Genomic DNA, 18460 nt, shown 5'->3' with positions numbered 1-18460 from the left:
TATTTTCTTTCTACACAGAGCTAAATTTCAACCACAACGAATTTCTCATACCTTCATTGTATTTTTCTCTTTACTTAATTTTAAAAGACACCGTAGACTAACTGTATCTACTTTATTCAATCTGTCTGTCACATTACTACATTGCTAAGGAACTTAGTATAGAAACAATTTCTCATAAAAGCAATTGGGTAAAGCTGCTTTGCTTGCAGTTTACCTGTGCCCCAGTAAAGTAAAATTACGTATTTTACATAAACTATCATCAGAAAAGGGATGAATAGTTTAAAAATGTTTGTCAACACATATTGAAGACAGTACAAATTTTGCCAAAGCATAACCATAGAAGGAAATGGCAGAAGTGACCACCTGTACCTCTCAGAAGTGGCTCATAACAAGCTTCTCATACAAGCTAACCAGCATTGACAAGAACTGAGAGGGAGGTTGTAAGAGTATGAATTTTGGAGTTACATCAGTTATCACAAATGATGGATCTGCCTTAAGTATACAGAGCAGTGAATCTCAACCTCACTGTATATCAGTCACAGGTTTTTAAAAAAAGTAATAGCCAATCTCATTCCCTAGAGATTCTGATTCAACATGCCTGCACTGGGGCTGTGTCTCCTGCTTTTTTAAAAGCATCATAAGAGAGTCTAATTGGTAACCAAATTTGAGAACCACTGATATAGTGCCTTGAAATAGTAAGAAATGATTGTAGAAAGCTATCATAAATAGCAACATTATTTTTAAACCCTGCTCACCTTTATCTCGCCCTTTTTAATTTGTTTTGTGAAAAAAAATATTTATAGCATATGCATACAATAAAAGTTATTTGTAATTTTTTAAATAAACAAACATAAATGGGTTGCTTTTTTTCTTTAATTGTTTTAAAAAAATAGAATTAAACACCAGTACTCTAAGTGAAAATACATTGAAACAATTTACAATAGAAAAAAAATTTACTGACATGTATTAGCAAGTCATCAAGGGTTAATGATTTCTGCTTAAAAGAAAATACTGGAACTCAGATAAAATCAATAGGAGACAAAATACATGCCTGTCATTATATAAATACCTATTTTGTTAGAGGACCAAAAACCATTATTATGACTCTCTCATCCCTGAAAGTATTTCAATTAAATAATGAAAACTCTAGGGCACCGAATTGCATTTTCAAATTGCTCACACTTCTATGTGTAAGAGCAGGATGTTGTTTTAAGTGTGCACAGGGAAATCAAAACTGCCAAGTCAATTCATTCGTTGAGGAAATAAATTGCACGTGGACAAAGCAGAACTATTAAGAACCTCTGAACAAATATTCCAAACCAAAGTCTATTAAAATAATCGAATTACCAGTGGACTAAGAATTGGCAAGTCACATGTAAGAAACTGCTTCAGAGAAAGTAAACATACAGGAGACATAAACAGATACTTCCCTGCAAAATCTCTCTTGCCCCGTCCCCCCCACCAAGAGCAACCATTTGATATAGCCCATGGCACCCCCTTCCACTGGCACAGTGTCCTGGTTTGGATGACAAATTAGGTGGTCACTCTGCCCTACATCATCTTTGGACCCCATCTTTCTGTTTCAATCTTCAGCGAGACTCATTCTAGTGAGTTTTCATCCCACCACTTCCTGGAAATATCTACTGTCAGTGTCATCAATGACCTCCTATTGTAAAATTCAATGGCTGCACGTCAGTTGTGATCTGGGCCAACACATCTCAGTAGCATAACAGAGAAGATCACTTCTTGCATCCTTTCCTTTCTGAATCATGTTCCTCCCTTGACTTCTCGGAACCCACTCTCTATTGGTTCTCCTCCCTTCTGACTGGCCCCTCCTTCTCAGTCTCCTTTTCTACTTACTCCTCATCTAAGTAGAAAGCCCTCAATAAATATTTGTGGAATAAATGTTGAGCATGCCCAGCTTCTTTCTATACCAGGAGTGCGCTAGGTGTCTATACTTGGGCCTTGTCTTAATTGTATACCAACTCCCTAAGTTGCCCTCTGGCCTCATATGGGTTCAAATACCATCTATAACCTGAGGCTCATGGCCTATCTCCAACCTGAGGCTCTCTCCCTAAACTCCAGAACTGTATGCTTCATTACCTATTCAACAACTCCACCTGGATAGGTAACAGGCATTTCAAACCTAACGTTCCCCAAATTAAACTCCTGACTACCCTTCCTTCATCCAAATCTGCTCCCTCCAGTCTTGCCCATATGGTACCAACTTCATGACTAATAAGCTACTCACATGAACATTTTCCATTTCTAGTTTTCAGCATCCCTTTTTCTAATGTCTGTCTCCCTACATGAGAACATAAGCGCCTGGGTCCGGTAATTACAGCTGTGTTACACACATAATAAGCACTCTATAAATATTTGTTGAGTAGCTCTTCCAACTCTGACTTTACGTCCACTTACAATAAATTGTCTCCAGCTACTCTAATAATCAAGTGACTCCCCCCACTTTGCCTGCGGACAAATTATTCCATACCCAACACAATTCCTCACAGAATGAAGTAAGAACCTCAAGAAACACAAGGGCCCTTTCTAGATTCTGGTGCCCTCAGTAACAGTCTTAAATAAATATTATACAAAATGTTCCAGGAAGATACTAGAAGAGACAGCAACAAAAAACAATCACCTTCCTTAAAACAGCTAAACTGTGTTTTGATCATAACTCAAGAAAAATCTGAAGAAAGTGGAGACAGTCCATAGAAGTCCAACTATATAATTAAAGAGTTAGGAAATATTTTATTTGAGAATAGATTAAGCCTTTTCAAGCTAAATTGATGCCTCCATTTACTACCTATTTAGGGAAGAAAGAAATCTATGTAAATATAACACTGAGCCCTAGAAATCTGGGCATGTATCTAGTTATTGTCATTCAATCCTTCAGGTTGAAAGTGTAAATAGATTCAGAAATGTTAAGTCAATTTCTATCTAAGAGCATTTCCTCCTATGATGCAAGAGTAATGGGTCTGTCCAAGTGTGGCAATCCAAACATTATATAAACTATGCCACTAAAAACAAAATGCCCCAATAAATTCTCACAGAAATTCCCATCTGCTAGAAATGCATGTTAGTTCCGAAAAAAAAGAACTTTTTATTTACAACTAGTAGCTTTCCACTGTGTAAGTGGGCGGAAATAGGGAAGGGAGGTTTCATCTGACAAACTTGAGTCTTTCTGGACAGAAAAGGAGAAGGCCATACCAAGAAATATGTTCTTTTTTGACCCTTGCAAAGGTTAGCCATATCCACATTCCCAATAACCTCACGCTCACTAAATAAAGGAGTAAAGGATTCTCAGTTCGTCTCAGCACACTGACACCTCACAAGTTGCTGACAGAGTTCAAAGCTGCTCCATCAGCTGTCCCCGGCCCTTCTGACCTGGGCCACAATAAACTGTTTCCCATCAGTCAAGAAAATCAGTCCCTGCCTAGCAAACTGTAGATGGTATGTCATAACTCTAAGGGTTCATCATAAAGTACTAAAAAATTATAGTCCATCGCAACGGTTTTGACACGTTGACAGCCGGGCCCACAAGAGCACTCACACTTGAAAAGTCCGTTTAAAATGTTTTCTGCAGGCAGAATGCATAGAAGTTGGGCAAGTGCTTCTGAGACAAACAGAGGGCCTCCCTTTTAACCTTGGGCTACTCCTCCAACCTCAATCCATTTCTAACCACCTCAGAAAGTACAGCGTCCCTTTCCCTGGCCAGCAAGAGGAGGAGGGCCAAAGAGGTTCAACATGTCCATAACTACTGCCCCCTTTTTTGACACCTTCTCGAGACCTCATGCTTGGGTTTGGTTGGGTGAGAAGTGTCTGGGGGTTGGGCGGGCTTCACACATTAATAACTCTGTGAATGAATAATGGCAATATGGATACCTTCTTTTTTCTTTTTAAATATTCCTTAAATGGGATTTTGATTCAAGAATCTCACCACCAATATTTATCATTGAAGTAAGTCCAAATGAAGCTAACGTGGGGCATATTCAAATCAGACTGATGTTCTCTGAGACCTATATTTTGTAAGAAAAAAACAACTGATATTTATTTGGAATTTCAGAGTTTACTATGCACGTGCAACTGCTTTTTCAATTGACACTGATTACATAGCACACTCCCACGGGATCAAAGTACTTCTGAATAAAATGGAAGTCTTTTTGCTTGCTTTAAAAAAAAAAAAAGATGAAAATACATAGATTTACATTCAAAATAACTGTGTGCTCTGCACTAATTCTGATTACACACAGAGAATCCATTACATCAAGAGTCCAACCCACCCTGGAGAAAATCCTACTAAACTCAGCGTGGGTGGACACTTTTGTCTCACAGGCACTGTGGGCTTTTAGAGATTTCAAGAGGAACGCCCTCCACAAGCATGCAGAGATGTGACACCAGCCAATGGTGTGCACCGGGCCACAGCGAGCGCCCACACACAGCCCGTGAGGGGCCTTACTCAGGTCGGGGCCAAGTGAAGTGCACAGAACAGGTCAGGTTTCTCGACCACTCTTCTTTCTCATACAAATGACAGACACACAAAGTAGTTTGTAAGCAGAATGTCCAAAGGTTTGGTTTGGTTTTTAATAGAAAAAGAATGGAAACAACCCACTAGTACTGGACTATGCTATGTCCCACACAGAACAGCTCTATGCTATCTAAAATAGAAAATTTTCCAAATAGAAATAAGTGGAAAAAGCAAGGTGCAAATCAATGGCTATAAAACCATAAAAATTTTTAAAAGATAATATATACATATATTTTTACAAATACCATGAATATCTATCAAAGAAGAAACTGTAAGCTGGAACACAAAAATAGAAGGGAGCAGTACTTTTTATCTGTTAATATTTTTTATCTTATGAATTTGGTACCCTGTGCTTATATTATTTAAAAAAAAAGAAAAGTAAAAGAATAGTTTAAATGATAAAAAGAGCCCTTCCCAAGCAACATGCCCCACACCAAAGAAGATGACCAACAATCTTTAAATACTACAGAATATAACAAAAAAAATTAGTAAAATAATAGGTTATTTGGGTCTCAGAGTAAAAATTAAAAGCAGATAATTTGTGAAACACTCTCCAGCATTCTTTCCTCCCCAAATCAAGTAATTTATGCTAATTAGACAAGTGGATCTTAGTTTTTTTAAGAAGCTAGGGGAAATGATTTATAACAGGATTCTCAGGACGGTAAAGGGAGAAGCAACTCACTTTATTTTAAAGAAAAAAATGTAGGATTTTTCCCTCCACTGAAATATGTTGTAGAGAACCCAGAAAACGTTCGTTCTTCAAAGCTTAGGGTAAGATTTTTACAAATCAGTGTTACATTTAAGAATTTACGCATGTCCCAATTCCCAATTCTATTAGTATTTTCATACTTCTCTCACATATAACATTTCTCTTCATCCAGAGTTACCAGAAATGAACATAGAAAAATGTGTAACATGTTAAAGCCAATTACCTCAGGAGAATGAGAGAAGGGGAGAGGGAAATCATTAACTTTTTCTGTATTTAACTTTATACCATATAAACGCTTAAATCAAGTCTGCACTACATTTAAAAGCTTTTTTAAAGGAGGTTAGAAAGGGGAATCTGTGAGCAAATTCATGAATCATTCTCACCCGTAACCATAGTATTTAATTCTTTCTGTTAATAAAATTTATATAGTTCTCATTTTAAAAGTTTATACATTATTCATCCCTTTTATCTTCAAAATTTAGCCGAGGCTCTGGCACAAAGGAGTCACGAAATAACTATTTCTAACTTGAACTTTAAAAACATTCATTGTGCTGTTTCTTGTATCACTAAAACAGTTACCCCCAAAACTAAACACACACTCGTGCACACAAACTTAGAACGTGCTAAAATTATGACAGTTAACTGTCTTTCCAATTAAAGTTCAAGACTTTCTATGTCTTACAAAGTTGCTTCTAATGTTGCCATATCTTGTATGAAGAGAAGCACAATCTTAGAACAATTTTTTTTAATGTGAAGAACAAACCACAAGCTCAATGTAGGTGCCCCTCACTTAATGCATATGGTCCATTTAAATCCATTACAAACTGAGCTGTGTTTCTCTGGCGTTCATTACAAAGTCAGCCATTCATTCCCAGGGAGCGGGGAACACGCCAAAGACTTACCGGCCAGTGAATAATCAATAACACTTACAGTTCAGCTGCAAATGCCTGAAAGGTTTCCATCCAAACTACGCCCCCCACCCGTCCTCCACCCACCTACCCACCCACACTCCTGGAAATGTGGGCCAAAGGGAGGGAACATACGACAATAAAGCAGTGGCTCTTTTCCTCCCCTCTCCCTTATAGGAACACATATAACATGGTTTTAATATTCTGGACACATGTGCATGAACCTGATTATAACTTACCTCTTCCTATGCTTTTAAAGGAAGCATGTCAGAACCTAAAGGAGTGCCAACAACATTATGAGGTGATACACATGGGCAAACTTACACTGAACCACTGGCCGGAAATGCTAGGGGTGGGAAGCCCTGATTTCTAGCATGTGCCAACTTCCATGCTGTTGATACCCCACCATGGCCAATTTCCAGCTAAAAAGGGTCCACAGATTTCCTGAGTATTTAGCATTCAGCTGGAGAATTTATTTAGCAATGACTACTTTTGAAAAAGAATTAATAATACTTTGGATCCCTGTATTTCTGGTAACCTTAATAGAGAAAGTACAGTTCTTTAGTTCTCGACTGTATATAAATAAAATTTTAATAATCATTTTAATCTTAAAATGCTAATAGAATAAAAAGTTACCATTCCAAGGAAATAGAGGTGAGAATCACAGAAGACTTATTCTAGCAATTGTGAAGGGTGAGTAAGAATGGCCCCTGGTGGAAGAGGTGGGGCATTCCAGGCAGAGAAAAAAAGGGTCAAACACACACTTAAAAAGTGGCCAATACTGTGAATGGGGAAAAGAGATATTAAAGTAATTAAGCATAGAGGCCCTTAGATCTGGGTGGCTGTAATGCCTTGGTAGCACAGCGATGTAAGCAAACCCAGTCCTAAGCCAGAGTCAATTTTAAGTGCACTCCCCTCGGAGAAAAGGAAATTGAAAAACAACCAATCACAACCAACCAACCAGGCTTTCCCAAAGAAGTCAATCACTTAAGCCACAACCAATCAAATAATTTCCTGTCATTGCTTCTGAGTCAGTTCTAAAAATGCCTGTCCCCTGGCTCCTGTCCCTGGAAAAGCCCTAACGAGTGTCTGTTTGGCACCGCCTGGTTCAAACAGATGCTGGTTCAAATAAACTCTTGAAAATGTTCATGTGTCTCAGTTTATCCTTTAACAAAGGTAATGGCAGAGAGTAAGAGCAGCCACATAGTAAAATATACTTTTTATACGTTACATTTTAAGGAACGATCACTAGTGTACCCTCTCTCCTTCCCCAATTTCAGCTGGAGATCCTGAAAAATCGCATAATTGATTTTTCTCTTTAATCTCCATTCTGATATGGCAATTACTGCCTTATTGCTTCAGGGCATTATCAAGGTGTTCTAGATAGCTGTAAGGTTGTGAATGTCTTCTTTGGACTTGACAGATTAAAATGAAAATGAAATAGTTTTTAACATTATTTTTGGTAATTAACTCATGTTCTTCAGCATTGTGATTCAGCACGCAGGGTTTCTAAAATTACGGATGTCTCAAACAAGCTAAAAAACAACAACTTGTGAATAAGATTATGAATGAAATCTAAATAAGACAGGTTAAATCTGCCCCCACGTGTAAAAGCCAAAGAATGTATCCTCTTAGCAGCTGAGTAAGTGCCAACACAGCAAGCTGTCATCGGAAACTCTTGGCAGTCCCCCTCTTTGAGGACTGGTGAAGCAGGAGCCATAGGTAGGGAGGGATGGGTGAGGAGATAATTAGAGCTCTCACTTCCCCAGGTATTGTCAGCTCAAAGAGAATAATAAGGTACGATTATTTTACTATACGGCAAGTTACACTGTTACGTATAGTGTTAAACAATAACTTCTTAAACAATCAAGTAACATTTACTGAATCCTTACTATGTATCAAGCACTGACATTCTCCACCTCGGGGAAAGAAGCCCAAAGAGGACGTCTTTATCGTCTTCTTCACTGATGTACCTACATGCCTGGCACAGAGAAGACGCTCAAAAAGTGTGCGCCAAATACAAGAATACAAAGAAAAACATGAGTTAGAAATTGAAGTATTGTATATGCACTTTCACTTAACCTCTACAAATAATGGGGAAAATCCTATTACGTTTTTCCCATTTTGTCAAAGGAAAAATTAAAGCTTGAGGAGCCAAGTCATTTACCAAATGGCAACACAAAGCCAGACTCTCACACCCAAGCCTCTGCTTAACCCCTAGGCTGCCCCCTCCAAACCTATGCTGACTCCTACTTGGGACTACAATGCATGCAAATCCCAAGAGGCTGAGCCCTGCAGTTTGATTTATATTATAAAACGCTCAGCAAAGGCTCAGTGGAAGATTCTCATTAAACCAACAACCACTGCATTTCCAGCAGAACAGCAGGCTGCCTCTGAGCCCTGGAAGACACAGAGAATAGATGGGAAAAGGTATTAAAGGAACCTCAATTTTGGTGGAGATGTGAGCATTTAAATGTCCTGTTGTTCAAGTGTCTTCAATTTTCCTGATACTATGTAAGTAAAGTTTCCGTTTTATACCATTGTTTTTATTTCTATCAACCCTTAAAAATTGTTTCCCAAATTATATGCAAGGAGTATGTATGTTATTTTGATCTTTTTTTATTATTATTTTGATTTTTTAAAGTAATATTTGTTTCACGAAACCTAAGCCAAAGCCTTACCAGAAAGTTCCAAAGAATGGTTTTTCACACAACTAGGTCATGACTGCCACCTGGCTGACGGCAACTGAAAGCTGCCATCTCAATTTTAGGAAGGTTAAAATGTGACAGAAAACTGTCCCTACGCATCCATGGAAAAAGAGGGAAAAAGCATGGGACAGTGAACGCTTCCCAAGAACAGACACATCTTATGCTTCTTTCCAAGAGCCTCACACACAGTAGGACCACAAAGAAGCAGCTCAAGAAGTATCAACTGAAAGAAACAAAACAATTACTGATTCGCTGAAATTCTGGCTATGGAGACGAGTTCCTTTTTAAAGCGATCTAAACCAGGAAAATATGAGTCATTTCTAAACCCCTGGGTGTGTTAACATTTCAAGAGAGATTGTGTATATAAATTTAAAAATAAACACAGGAAATGGAAAGAATTCTTGGCAGATAAGGATTGCTAAACACATAGATATGACTTAGAACATGGGACCCCTACAAATGCTGAAAGGTTTCCAAGAAAAGCAAAAAATACTTTTACTTGCATGGACGCTTGATCAGACACTCTGTGTAGGTAACTGAAATGACAGTGGTTACTGTGCATTTTCATACTTTAGTTTCTTTTTCAACTATCCCTGCCTTTTGGACGTCCATGTTCATCTCTGCAGTGTCCAGTTTAGCAAGAATCCTGCTAAGTCAGTTTAACCTGTACCCCACCCTCACGTCTGATGGCCGTCCATATGGAATAGGGTTTCCCCAGCACCCAGGGCTGATGTCTGATCACCCTGGCCGGTCTTCACAAGAATCCTGTTAGGTCAGTTTGGCCAGAATCCCCCTTATCCTGGATGTGTCTTCTTAGCAGTGGTCCGCCCACTGACCCCCACCCTGCCCGGGCTGTGCTCAGGGTTGAGTCCAATCTTTCTCCCCACTGCTGCCACGGCCCCTCCCTGAATAAAGTCTTCGGCACTGTGCTTTAACAAGTGTCAGTGAATTTTCTTTTTTAACACAATAGTCTGAATGTTTGCTTTCTTTAACATCTATAAAGAGAAAGTGAAAGCAAAAAAATCCTAACATAGTGGCATGATTATTCGTTCAAGGACTTCCTCCTTTTTCTGAACTTTTCATACAGGAAAATGACAAAAAGAGTAGTGGGCAAAGAATCCAGCACAAGAAAACACGAAAGTGTATGGTCAGAAACTTCAGCAAGGTCATTATGACTGAAAAGATAAGAAATGTCTACAAAAGACCTTGGTAAAACTATATATAACAGCTCCAATGAGTCTGAATAAACTTGGGGGAGAGGGTTTAGATGCAGTAATTAGGTTTATTGGTAAATGTCTGTTGGATATGTCTGTTTGGACTAATCAAATTGTGAAACAGAAATAAAAGCTACGTGTAGGCCCATGCCCAGGTAAATATACTATTTCTTAGTACTGTGGGTCAGGTCAGAGAGAGAAGGGGGCAAAAACACAGGACCTGAGCAGCGTCTACATTAGGACCCATAAAGTAAGATCAAAGAACTCACAGACCTACTCTTTAACATGACTGCCAAATGACAAACACTCTCAAGGACAAATGAACCCAACCTCACCCGAAAATAACATAATGGATTTACCTGTTATGACCCTCCTATACTTTCCCATTCATCCTCCTCTGTAGAGCAAGCTGGAGCAGACACAGACAGAAAATTGGACTTTGTTTCATTTCTGTCATAATTGGCTGACCCTGGGCTCCATGAGGCCTGGGAGACAGCTCTACCGGCAGCACTGAACAACAAACACTCAATATGTATTTTCAATATGTATTTCTATTTTATTCACCTCTTTATCCAAAATTCATGAAGCACTTGACACTGGTACTGGACACCTACAGTGCTCATATTACTTTTGGTGAAGATATTAAAACCAAGAGGATTTAGTTTTGTTCTTTGAAAACACATTTATAATGTGAATTCATGAACTATCTGTAAACTAGGGGTCTAGGGTCAGTTTCTTCCCCTGGTTGGTATAAAAATATCATTTTCTTCTGTTTAATAAATATTTTCTGTTTGCTATGCTTTTTTGTGGGGTCCAACTTGCAAAAATACTTGGAAAATAATTTTTGAAAAGCATGATATTTAAACATAATCTGGAAATAGAAACACCCAAGATTTCCCAAGAACAAGGTAAGGTTTGAAATGCAGTCCCTTTTTTCCAGCATTTTTACACTGAATTTTATGACAAGTACACTGTATACGATAATGGTGTTTTCCCTTTCCTTTGGACATCAATAAGAACAGATTTTATGAGTTGCAAAGGCTCTTGGAAGTAACATAGAAATCCAATTGGTAACATAGGTTTCCAATTGATTAGAATGATAAGGACTTTTTCCCATTTTATTGATTGAGTAGGTAATTGATGCCCTTGGATTTAATGGTGACAGATATGATAAAGTGAAGAGTGAAACGTTAAGTCTTTCTTTCCAGTCCCCTACCAACCCTTTCACCCCTCTGGGGTGAAAAATTTCACTCGTCTCTTAGAACACCTTTTTTTGTATATGAAAAATATATGTCAGTATCTTTTCACTGAAAATATTCATATAACAAAAAAATGTCATACACTAATAATATTTAAATGGTTTTATATTTCTTTATCTCAAGGGCACATATATATAAGCATTCAGTTTACAGGCAACATTGGGTGTTCAAGTGCATTTGCCACCTCTTGCAATAATTTTTGCATGCCCAGAATCACTAGAACACAAAAATTCTTTCTGTAAGATTCCTAGAAGACGGTCACATGTTAGCTCAAATAAAATGTAAATAAAGATCTCACTACATGAGTTAGCTTTTTTTTTTTTTTTTATTAATAGAGAGGAAAAAAATCTCTTTTGCACTAAAGAAAAACTACCTGGCTGTAACTTCTACTCAGTTTCTTGGTGGTATCCTCCAGAGAAGGTTACTGAGTCACTGATTTCTAAGGGGCACTATGGATGATGTTGTTTTAAAATCTGCTTGTATACATAAATTGTGCTTGCAAATTTAGGAAGTGAAGTAACTTGTTCTTTAAAAAATATGTACTTACTGCCCTTTTCCCCAATGTGGGTGGGCCAGAGCAAGGCAGGCGTGCGTGTGTGTTGGGGGGAAGTGTCAAAGCCAAAGGAAGGTGAAGAGGGCGACCCACCATGGGATGTCAGTGCTCATGTGGGGAGAGGGATGGATGATGCCACTCTCATTAGGCCGTTGTGAGGATTAAAAAGCATGGAACACTTAGCACATGTCAGCAGAGTATGAAGATCCATGGAGAGTGACAGTCTTACCTGTTTTAGTCATTGCTACAGCCTCAGGGCATAGAATGTGACTGTTATACAATAAATGCTCACTCATATGTGACAAATGAATAAATATCAACATAAAACCTCTACTGAATAACTAGAATTACAATAAGAGATCTTAATAGGGGGTTGAGAAAGCCAAGGAGGCACAGTGAGTAAAAAGGAAAACCAAAAGGTGGAGGGGGGCTGAAAGGCCAAAGAGGAGAAAATTAGAAAATATACCCATTAGAGCGAGCAGCAAACACATCAAATCAGAGCGGCCTGATCTTTTCTCAGGATCACTTTGAGGTAACAATACTGATACATAAAACTTTACAGGAGAATAACATCAGTGAATCAAAACTTTGGCAAATTTGAAAAGACGTAACAATAGATGGGATCATATCGACAATTAAAATGCAAGAGAGAAAAATTCCCAGTCACAGCACAGCAGGAGGCTGCAGGGAGTGGATGTATTTATTGCTGGGAGACAACGCTCTGTGAGTAGCTTGCATCTCCTCCCATCTTGTGAGGGAAGCACTGGCCGCTTTTGTTTTGACTCTCTCTCTAAGGAGGTCCGCATAGGCCAGAGACCTGGGAGGCAGACTGACTGAGTCCCTCAGGGGCAAAGGGTAGCTGACATGTTAGGGGCCCTTCCCTATCCTGTCGCCATTGCTCCTACATCTGAACACAGGGCAGGAATTCCATGCACTGCTTCTACCCCACTGGCCCCTAAGTGGGCAGGGGATTTATCCAGATGGGGAGAGCAGTATGGAAAGCGCAGCCAGTCAGACGTGTAAACCGTCCTCATCTCCTCTCCCTGTCATGGGCCGACAGAAACAAGACAGAATCCAGGAGGAGGGAAGTCACAGCCTCGGTGAAGGACGTAAAGAGGCAGCACAGCACAAGGGAAGCAACCTCCCAACCCAGCCAGCCAGCCCCGTGTGGCCAGTGCCCACAGCTAAGCAGAGCTGCGGGCTCCGAGCCACTGGCCGCTGACTGAGTTCAGTTGTCACCCTGACTATCCCAGCCACCCTGAGTGGAGCCAAACCTGCACAGACCGATGGCTCCTGGTTGCTGTCTTGGGCATTACCAACACTTCTTCTACCCAGCAGGCACCTGAGGCCCAAGACAAAGCCCCATTCCCAAGCAAGGCCGGCAGGTACATCCACGGGAGAACCTAACCTCCTCAGACTATTTGCCCCAAGTGGGGGTCAGGATTGAATGTCCTCTGACACCCAAAGTTTCCAGGAGAGGAGAGAGCCAGCTGGCTGCCCAGTCAGAAGCCTCACTCACCAGTTCTGATCTCACACCTCTGCCTGCAAAGGTGGCTGGTGGGCCTCACACAACCGAGAGCCTTCTCCAGTTAAATATCTTGGGCTGACGTGGGCGGATCCATGCTCAAACTGTCTGGCCGTCGAGGAATTCTGCTGTCCTTTCAGTCCCCCACCACCAGGAGGCCCAGTACCTTATTGGACTCTGGGTTCTGGAGACAGGAGGTGCCTCGCCTGAGCGTTCCGCTTGGTACTTTTTACAGCTAAACCAGCATCCTCTGACACAGCCCAAACAAAGAGGCCCTGTCGGAAACCCCCCAACAAGTCGGGACACGCTCTCCACCTTTGGGGTCCCACAGCCCGAATGACCTCCTCTGAACTAAAGTCTCTGTGACTGAGGATTTTTACCAATTGCTTTACCATCAAGTAAAGGGGGGCGGCCTCCCACCAGAGACATGCACTGGCATTTTGGACTTATCACTTCCGTGCCATGGTGACAGGTGCATCCATCGTAAAAAGCAGCTACGAGCTTGAGCTGGACTCGTGTTGAAATCAACTGCTTGACCCACGGCGGCTTTGTGACTCCGGCTTGATAGTCCCCTAAGGGATGGATCAGGTTGGACCCCATGACTATCAGGTGAGAAGGGTCCAATAAGCCTCCCTTGACAAATAGGAATGACACACTCAAGGCCAGCCAGCCTGCCTCCCATGGCATCTCAGCTTCCCATGAAAAGGTGGCAGCTTTTCCCCTCTGGGTAAAGCTTTGTCCCCCACTCTGCCCCTGAAGCAGAGTCACTGGCTCCTGCAACTCTCGGCTAAGCTGAACCCCGACGTCCACTGGGCTGCTGCAGCTGTTCAATCCCCACCCCAACTTCCAAGCAGAGGCGACAAGCTTTTGCCTGCTCAGCAGAGAAAACTCCAGGCCACTCTCATAGCCCTGGCCCACACAGCCCTGATGCACCGCACTTACTTTATTTTTACTGGCATTTGGGGTATTACAGGTGGCCTACCTCAGGTGGGCCTCGTACTGCTGCATGGAGTATTACAGGTAGTGCCCTTGGTCCAGTTCCTTATGAGACAAACTGAACAGATGTGGTCTGAGTGTGTGCCAATCTGATTAATCAGGCTGACGGTGGGGTGTTCATGGGAAAACTCATCAGAAGCCGAGACAGGACAGAAACAAGGTCATATTGTTGTGAGGTGATTCTCAATGGGCCGCTGATGTTTCTGCACGTCTTGCAAGTGAGGTGTGAACCGTCTTTGTTTGCATAGGTTAGCCGATAGAAAGTACCAAGCGGGACGCTCAGGTGAGGCAGCTCCTGTCTCCAGAACCCAAAGAGTCCAAACAAAGAGACACAGTGTCACCTCTGGCCAAGTGCAGGCATGCTTTCTCTCCTTCCAGGGCACTCACTTCCCACGATAAAACATTTGTGATTCACAAGCTCTGGGCTCCTCCCTGGAACCGACCCACGGTGCACGCAGGTGCCATCTGACCCCCCTCATCACACCGTCCTGTGGGCAATGAGATCCAGGAAACTAGCTCAAAATACTAATCCTCCTGCCTCTCCTGCGATAATGAAACGTCCTTCACCTCTGACCTAGGCGTCTCCTATCTTTTACCAGGATCCTTGAAACTGGGGCCAGCTGACTTATTAGCTTGCAAGTGGGGTAAAATCTGAAGTAGTTCAGTTTTTGATATGCATAGCATCAAAAATAAATTATCACAGTTTTGGTGTAAGAATGAGCTGCCTGTAACCACATATGAAACCCCTACAAAGTTAAGAAAATGTTAAGAAATGTAACAAAGGATACACCAAATCCCCTCCACTCTGCCTCTCCCCCACCTACAAGAATCTCCAACATGTGTGAGCACTCAATTTGATTACCTGTATCATACTATCTGAACTTTATAAATTCCCAATACTTTTAGCTGTGAAATGAGCAACAGTAAAGCCACAGGGCTGAAGAACACTGGAAAACTGACTATAAAAACTTATTTCAAAAATTTTCAGGAATTAATAGAAGTACTGATTGGTATCTAAAATATTGTCTCTTAGGAAGGTGTCGTTGTTTTAATATGAATTCTCAGAATTTACAGCTCTATGGTGTAAATAATGTATCAGCAGAGGATAAATATTCTAGAAGTCACATTTCTGAAATGTGCAAGAATACCATGGTTTATAGAAACAGTAAATATGCCAGAAGAATACATATTCAGGCTTACGGATAGCAAACATATGTCTGTGTCAACAAGACTGCTGCAAATGATAGCTGCTTTTCTCTCCTTCCGTAAGACAATATTAACTACCCATAAAGCACAAGACACTTTTGTTCACCTCATAAAGTACCGAGTCAAAATACGTGCATGTGAGTGTAGCCAAGGACTATGTCTCTGTAAATGCCAGTTTTCGTCATCATAAATTTCTCACGGCTTATTATAAACAAAATTCAGGAACAAGAGTCAAAATTACATTATTTTAAAGACAGGTCATCATCTGTGATTGATCACTTCTGTACACGGCTGAGGGAGGGGGTTACTGGGTGGTAATAACTTCTGTGCTCCAAGAATGATGCTCACACTCGCTGCAAGTGTTTTTCAATACAAAAGCCACAAAAAAACAACATCACTGAAGTAAATCCTAGATATCCCATCACTTCATCTATAACTATTTTCAGCACGCGTCTCTAAAAGATAAGCGTTCTTTTTTTAAGACATAAGCACATCATCTTGATAACATCCCAAAAAATGAGCAATGATTGCGTAAAGCAATTACGCAACGCGTTCAGGTTCTCTCTTATACCAAAAATCTTTTTATATGGGTTCATTCAAATGAAAATTCAAATAAGGCCCACACATGTGTCTCTTAAGTCTCTTATAATCCAGGTTTCCTTTCCATTCCTTTTTATTGCTTTCCTTGAAATTATTTGTTGAAGGAACTATATTGTTTATCCACATTGTAAATTCTGCTGATTATATCTAATAGTACCACTTGGTATCAGTCTGTCTGTCTGTCTATCTACCTACCTATCTATCTCTACCCCCTAAATTTCTTGTAAGTATAGTTTCTGTCAGTTACCAATCTTTTGCCTCCCAGCTCCAAATCCCCTCTTCCTTGCCTGCTCTGTGATAAGTGGAGCTGAACATGTTATTTATTTCTCCCTTGCCAGCTGGTCCAATGTCAATAGAAAGACGCTGAAGAAGGAATTTCTTTCTGGTTCTGGTTCATTGGACTCCAGAAAGGCATGTGGTTCTTTGCGGCTCTGCTGCAAGGCCAGCAGCCAGCCAGCCTTGGCTTCCCTGGGCCTCTTCCTGTCAGTTTCCTTCCAAGGTGAGGGCCCAGAGCCGAGCACCTCACTGTTCCCAGCTTCCCCCAGCACCACACAACCGCCAGGTGGATTCGTAGCCAAGTGTCAGTAGCTGCTACTTCCCTTTAGATGGGCTCTCCTAAAAGTAATGGCTTTCACAGGTGAGGCCTTTGGGAAGAGCTCAGGCCATGAGGGTGGAGCCCTCAGGGATGGGATTAGTGCCCTTACAAGGGCCATCCCACAGAGGTCCCTCGCCCCGTCCACCACGTGAGGACACGACTATGAGGCAGGAAGGGGGCCCTCACCCGAAGGTGACCATGGGGCACCCTGACTTGTACTTCTCAGCCCCCAGAACCATGAGTGATATATTTCTGTTGTTTATAAGCTACCCAGTCTGTGGTGTTGAGACAGCAGCCCAACCTTACCTGTCCACTGACAGGTCATGGCATCGATCATCACAGAGTAAGAAGCTAAGCTAGAATACTCAGGTTTCATGCATTTAAAAAGGGGGGGAACAGACTAAATTTGGTTCTTGTAAATTTGAAATTTTACACCATCTCTACCCTACATCTCAAGGGCAGAAACCTGGTCTGTACTCGTATTTCCTTTGTATCACCCCTGTAGCACCCTATACAGAGATTTGTACTCAGCATAGGATCGGTAAATGATTTTTCACAAAAATAACTAAGAACTAGGCCCAATATTACATGGCTCCCCCACTTTCGTAAAAGATTTATATTAGCTCCCATGTGATGGCCTATGATTCACTGAAACTCAATTACAATGAACTATTTTACAAAAATGTTTCCTTTTAACACACAGATCTCTCCTATCCTCGGTGAAGCAGAAGATAAAACAGTGTGCTTTTTGCACACTTTTTGCACACTGTGATTTCATCCTCCGGTACTTCTGAATTTTTCTAGTAGCATATCAAATAATTGTTTACAGTAAATGAACACCCAAAAATGCACTTCCTCAGAATATCTATAAATTAAGTTCTTCAAAACTAATAAATCACAGTTTAGAAGTTTCCAGTTTAAGGTAAATAGATTGTAAGCTCTTTTTTTGACCACAGCCCGTAAGCAAGAGATAGTTCATGAGGTGTTTTGATCCTAAAACAGAGAATCATATTTATGTTTCAATTCTACTTTGTCCAGCCAGCTCTTGTTGCTTAGCTAAATTGATGGCAGACCCACAAAGAGCCATCCACCAAGTCTCTGTGTCACTAGAACCTGTCTCTCACAAGTAAGGGAGACATCTTCCCTCTACGTTGATAGTCAACTCAGTCGAAAGAACGGGACCAGTTACTATGACAGCAGGTTGGATCTGGGCCTACCTTACTAAACAGAAAAGGTTAAAATTGTATTTGAGCTTTGCATTTTTGCATATTGCAGATAAACTGGAGGGACCTACTTCTACCTACTTCCACCTACGGAAGTTTTAAAAGCTAGCTCTGCTGCGATCTGGAGGAAGAAAGGTGTGGATAACCGTTCTTTACAACTAGCCTTAACTATTCTTCTAAATGTTTTATTTAATATACAACACTATGGGTAAGTACTCTTTCCATTTCCTGTTTTTAAGATGAAAAAACTGAAGACCTCAGTTCATTTGGCAAAAAAAAAAAAAAAAGTAAAAACAAAAAAAAATCACGTAACAGTGGTGGGGGTGGGGGGCAGAGAGTGGGGGGAGGCTTGGCCCGAGTTTCCCACTTTTAAGCATTGCACTATATTAAATTCTGTACATTTTTGGACTGAATACTTGGGAGGATGGTAACT

The 18460-nt window shown here is 40.8% G+C and overlaps 1 protein-coding gene and 1 long non-coding RNA gene across 8 annotated transcripts in view; one reads left to right on the top strand and one right to left on the bottom strand.

Annotated features, from left to right (window-relative positions):
- Positions 1-18222, top strand: part of LOC141567567 (uncharacterized) — a 28656-nt gene extending 10434 nt beyond the window's left edge. The window contains exons 2-3 of the long non-coding RNA XR_012490325.1: positions 16548-16708; positions 18080-18222. This is a non-coding gene — a long non-coding RNA (uncharacterized LOC141567567). The remainder of the gene's footprint in view (positions 1-16547; positions 16709-18079) is intronic.
- TPK1 (thiamin pyrophosphokinase 1) overlaps positions 1-18460 on the bottom strand; it is a 260377-nt gene that overhangs the window by 215468 nt on the left and 26449 nt on the right. The gene's annotated exons all lie outside the window — the stretch shown is intronic.

This window comes from Rhinolophus sinicus, linkage group LG11, assembly GCF_036562045.2.
Source record: "Rhinolophus sinicus isolate RSC01 linkage group LG11, ASM3656204v1, whole genome shotgun sequence".
Taxonomy (NCBI): Eukaryota; Metazoa; Chordata; class Mammalia; order Chiroptera; family Rhinolophidae; genus Rhinolophus; species Rhinolophus sinicus.
This window is presented reverse-complemented; position numbering and strand designations above follow the sequence as displayed.